Consider the following 6151-nt stretch of genomic DNA (forward strand, 5'->3'; position numbering starts at 1 on the left):
ATAGTTGGCGAGACAACTTCATGGAGACACGATGATGGAGATCATGATGGTGGAGATCATGGTGTCATGCCGGTGATGATGATGATCATGGAGCCCCAAAGATGGAGATCAGAAGGAGCAAAATGATATTGGCCATATCATGTCATTTTTTGATTGCATGTGATGTTTATCATGTTTGTGCATCTTACTTGCTTAGAACGACGGTAGTAAATAAGATGATCCCTCATAATAATTTCAAGAAAGTGTTCCCCCTAACTGTGCACCATTGCAAAAGTTCGTTGTTTCGAAGCACCACGTGATGATCAGGTGTGATAGATTCTAACGTTCACATACAACAGGTGTAAGCCAGATTTACACACGCGAAACACTTAGGTTGACTTGACGAGCCTAGCATGTACAGACATGGCCTCAGAACACAAGAGACCGAAAGGTCGAACATGAGTCGTATAGAGGATACGATCAACATGAAGATGTTCACCGATGATGACTAGTCCTTCTCACATGATGATCGGACACGGCCTAGTTGACTCGGATCATGTATCACTTAAGATGACTAGAGGGATGTCTATCTAAGTGGGAGTTCATTAGATGAACTTAATTATCCTGAACATAGTCAAAAGGTTTTTGCAAATTATGTCATAGCTCGCGCTTTAGTTCTACTGTTTTAGATATGTTCCTAGAGAAACTTTAGTTGAAAGTTGATAGTAGCAATTATGCGGACTGGGTCCGTAAACTGAGGATTGTCCTCATTGCTGCGTAGAAGGCTTATGTCCTTAATGCACCGCTCGGTGTGCTGAACCTCGAACGTCGTCTGTTGATGTTGCGAACTTTTGACATACACGTTTTGATAACTACATGATAGTTCAGTAATGTTAAACGGTTTAGAATTGAGGCACCGAAGACGATTTGGAAACATCGTGGAACATACGAGATGTTTCGAGGGCTGAAATTGGGATTTCAGGCTTGTGCCTCCATCAAGAGGTATAAGACCTCCGACGAGTTTCTTAGCCTACAAACTAAGGGAGAAAAGCTCAACTGTTGAGCTTGTACTCAGATTGTCTGGGTACAACAATCACTTGAATCGAGTGGGAGTTAATCTTCCAGATGAGATAGTGATGTTTCTCCAAAGACATTGCCACCAAGCTACTAGAGCTTCGTGATGAACTATAACATAACAGGGATAGATATGATGATCCTTGAGCTATTCGCGATGTTCGACACGGCGAAAGTAGAAATCAAGTAGGAGCGTCAATTGTTGATGGTTAGTAAAACCACTAGTTTCAAGAAGGGCAAGGGCAAGAAGGGATACTTCATGAAACAGCAAAACAGTTGCTGCTCTAATGAAAACCCAAGGTCGAACCCAAACCCGAGACTAAGTGCTTTTGTAATGAGAGGAACAAACACTAAAGCAGAACCACCCTAGATACTTGGTAGATAAGAAGGCAGGCAAGGTCGACGGAAGTATATTGGATATACATCGTATTAATGTGTACTCTACTAGTACTCCTAGTAGCACCATGGTAATAGATACCGGTTCGGTTGCTAAGTGTTAGTAACTCGAAATAAAAGGCTACGGAATAAATGGAGACTAGCTAAAGGTGAGATGACGATGTGTGTTGGAAGTGTTTCCAAGGTTGATGTGATCAAGCATCGCTTGCTCCATTTACCATCGAGATTGGTGTTAAACCTAAATAATTGTTATTTGGTGTTTGCTTTGAGCATAGACATGATTTGATTATGTCTATCGCAATACGGTTATTCATTTAAGGAGAATAATGGTTACTCTATTTATTTGAATAATACCTTCAATGGTCTTGCACCTAAAGTAATGGTTTATTGAATCTCGATCGTAGTGATACATATGTTCATGCCAAAAGATATAAGATAGTAATGATAGTACCACCTGCTTGTGGCACTGCCATTTGAGTCATATTGGTACAAAACGCATGAAGAAGCTCCATGTTGATGGATCTTTGGACTCACTCGTTTTTGAAAAGTTTGAGACATGCGAACCATGTCTATTGGTATGTGCGCATGAAGAAACTCCATGCAGATGGATCGTTTGGACTCACTTGATTCTAAATCACTTGAGACATGCAAATCATACCACATGGGCAAGATGACTGAAAAGCCTCGTTTTTCAGTAAGATGGAACAAGAAAGCTTGTTGGAAGTAATACATTTTGATGTGTGCAGTCCAATGAGTGCTGAGGCACACAGTGGATATTGTTATGTTCTTACTTCACAGATGATTTAAGTAGAAACACAAGTCTGAATTATTGAAAGGTTCAAGTAATTTCAGAGTGAAGTTGAAGATCTTCGTTACAAGAGGATAAAAATGTCTATGATATGATCATAGAGATGAATATTTGAGTTGCGAGTTTGGTACACAATTAAGACATTGTGGAAATTGTTTCACAACTAACACCGCCTGGAACACCATAGTGTGATGGTGTGTCCGAACATCACAGATGCACCCTATTGGATATGGGGCATACTATGATGTCTCTTATTGAATTACCACTATCGTTCATGTGTTAGGCATTAGAGACAACCACATTCACTTTAAATAGGGCACCACGTAATTCCGTTGAGATGACACCGTGTGAACTATGGTTTAGAGAAACCTAAGCTATCGTTTCTTGAAAGTTTGGGGCTGCGATGCTTATGTGAAAAGTTTCATCCTGATAAGTTCGAACCCAAAGCGGATAAATACATCTTCATAGGATACCCAAAATAGTTGGGTATACCTCCTAATTCAGATCTGGAAGCAAAGGTGATTGTTTCTAGAAACATGTCCTTTCTCGAGGAAAAGTTTCTCTCGAAAGAATTGAGTGGGAGGATGGTGGAGACTTGATGAGGTTAATGAACCATCACTTCAACCAGTGTGTAGCAGGGCACATGAAGTTGTTCATGTGGCACCTACACCAATTGAAGTGGAAGCTGATGATAGTGATCATGATGCTTCAGATCAAGTCACTACCGAACCTCGTAGGTCAACAAGGACGCGTACTACTTCAGAGTGGTACGCAATCCTGTCTTAGAGGTCATGTTGCTAGACAACAATGAACCTACGAGCTATGGAGAAGCGATGGTGGGCCCGGATTCCGACAAATGGCTCGAGGCCATAAAATCCGAGAGAGGATCCATGTATGAAAACAAAGTGTAGACTTTGGAAGAACTACTTGATGGTCGTAAGGCTGTTGGGTACAGATGGATTTTAAAAGGAAGACAGACAATGATGGTAAGTGTCACCATTAACAAAGCTCGACTTGTCGCTAAGATGTTTTCCGACAAGTTCAAGGAGTTGACTACGATGAGACTTTCTCACTCGTAGAGATGCTAAGAGTCTGTTGGAATTATATTAGCAGTTACTGCATGATTTATGAAATCTTGCAAATAGGATGTCAAAACATTGTTTCCTCGACGATATTCTTGAGGAAAGGCTGTATGTGATACAACCAGAAGGTTTTGTCAATCCTGAAAGATGCTAACAAGTGTGCAAAGCTCCAGCAATCCTTCTATGGACTGGAGTAAGCATCTCGGAGTTGGAATATACGCTTTGATGAGATGATCAAAGATTTTGGGTTTATAAAAAGTTTATGAGAAACTTGTATTTCCAAAGAAGTGAGTGGGAGCACTATAGCATTTCTGATGAGTATATGTTGTCAACATATTGTTGATCGGAAATGATGTAGAATTTCTGGAAAGCATATAGGGTTATTTGAAAAGTGTTTTTCAATGGAAAATCTGGATTAAGCTACTTGAACATTGAGCATCAAGATCTATAAGGATAGATCAAAACACTTAATAGTACTTTCAAATGAATACATACTGTGACAAGATTTTGAAGGAGTTCAAAATAGATCAGCAAAGAAGGAGTTCTTGGCTGTGTTATATGGTGTGAGTATTGAGTAAGACTCAAGACATGACCATGGCAAAAGATAGAGAAAGGACGAAAGTCTTCCCCTATGCTTCAGACGTAGGCTCTATAGTATGCTATGCTGTGTACCGCACCGGAAGTGTGCCTTGCCATGAGTCAGTCAAGGGGTACAAGAGTGATCCAGGAATAGATCACAGGACAGCGGTCAAACTTATCCATAGTAACTAGTGGACTAAGGAATTTTCTCGATTATGGAGGTGGTAAAAGAGTTCGTTGTAAAGGGTTACGCTGATGCAAACTTTGACACTAATCGGGATTATTCTGAGTAGTAAACCGGATTCGTATAGTAGAACAGTTATTTGGAATAGCTCCAAATAGAGCGTGGCAGCTGCATCTAGGAGACGACATAGAGATTTGCAAAAGCACACACGGATCTGAAAGGTTCAGATCCGTTGACTAATAACCTCTCTCACAAGCGAGATATGATCAAACCCCATGGGCGTTGATTCATTACAATCACATAGTGATGTGAACTAGATTATTGACTCTAGTGCAAGTGGGAGACTGTTGTAAATATGCCCTAGAGGCAATAATAAAATGGCTATTATTGTATTTCCTTGTTCATGATAATTGTCTATTATTCATGCTATAATTGTATTGACCGGAAACCGCAATACATGTGAGAATACATAGACCACAACATGTCCCTAGTGAGCCTCTAGTTGACTAGCTCGTTGATCAACAGATGGTCATGGTTTCCTGACCATGGACATTGGATGTCATTGATAACGGGATCACATCATTAGGAGAATGATGTGATGGACAAGACCCAATCCTAAGCCTAGCACAAGATCGTGTAGTTCGTATGCTAAAGCTTTTCTAATGTCAAGTATCTTTTCCTTAGACCATGAGCTTGTGCAACTCCCGGATACCGTAGGAATGCTTTGGGTGTACCAAACATCACAACGTAACTGGGTGGCTATAAAGGTGCACTACGGGTATCTCCGAAAGTGTCTGTTGGGTTGGCATGAATCGAAACTGGGATTTGTCACTCCGTGTGACGGAGAGGTATCTCTGGGCCCACTCGGTAGGACATCATCATAATGTGCACAATGTGATCAAGGAGTTGATCACGGGATGATGTGTTATGGAACGAGTAAAGAGACTTGCCGGTAACGAGATTGAACAAGGTATCCGCATACCGACGATCGAATCTCGGGAAAGTACTATACCGGTAGACAAAGGGAATTGTATACGGGATTGATTGAATCCTTGACATCGTGGTTCATCCGATGAGATCATCGTGGAACATGTGGGAGCCAACATGGGTATCCAGATCCCGCTGTTGGTTATTGGTCGGAGAGTTGTCTCGGTCATGTCTGCATGGTTCCCGAACCCGTAGGGTCTATACACTTAAGGTTCGATGATGCTAGGGTTATAATGAAAGTTTGTATGTGGTTACTGAATGTTGTTCGGAGTCCTGGATGAGATCTCAGACGTCACGAGGAGTTCCGGAATGGTCTGGAGGTAAAGATTTATATATGGGAAGTCCTGTTTTGGTCACCAAAAAAGTTTTGGGTGCTATCAGTAACGTACCGGGACCACCGGGAGGGTCCTGGGGGTCCACCAGGCAGGGCCACCGGCCCCAGAGGGCTGCGTGGGCCAAGTGTGGGAGGGGACCAGCCCCAGGTGGGCTGGTGCGCCCCCCACCAGGGCCCAAGGCGCCTAGGGTTGAAAACCCTAGGGGAGGGGGGCGCCTCCACCTTGCTTGGGGGGCAAGGCACCCCTCCTGGCCGCCGCCCCTCCCCTCTAGATGGGATCTGGAGGGGGCGGGCCCCCTCTCCCCTTCCCCTATAAATAGTGGGGGTTTTGGGGCTGCCAAGGACATGAGTTTTCCTCTCCCGTGGTGCAGCCCTACCCCTCTCCCTCCTCTTCTCTTGCGGTGCTTGGCGAAGCCCGGCTAGAGTGCCATGCTCCTCCACCACCACCACGCCATTGTGCTGCTGCTGGACGAAGTCTTCCCCAACCTCTCCCTCTCCCCTTGCTGGATCAAGGCGTGGGAGACGTCACCGGGCTGCACGTGTGTTGAACAAGGAGGTGCCATCCGTTCGGCACTAGGATCTTCGGTGATCTGGATCATGACGAGTACGACTCCCTCAACCCCGTTCTCTTGAACGCTTCCGCTCGGGATCTACAAGGGTATGTAGATGCACTCCTCTCTCTCGTTGCTAGTCTCTCCATAGATAGATCTTGGTGACTCGTAGGAAAA

This window comes from Triticum aestivum, chromosome 3B (assembly GCF_018294505.1).
Source record: "Triticum aestivum cultivar Chinese Spring chromosome 3B, IWGSC CS RefSeq v2.1, whole genome shotgun sequence".
Classification (NCBI taxonomy): domain Eukaryota; kingdom Viridiplantae; phylum Streptophyta; class Magnoliopsida; order Poales; family Poaceae; genus Triticum; species Triticum aestivum.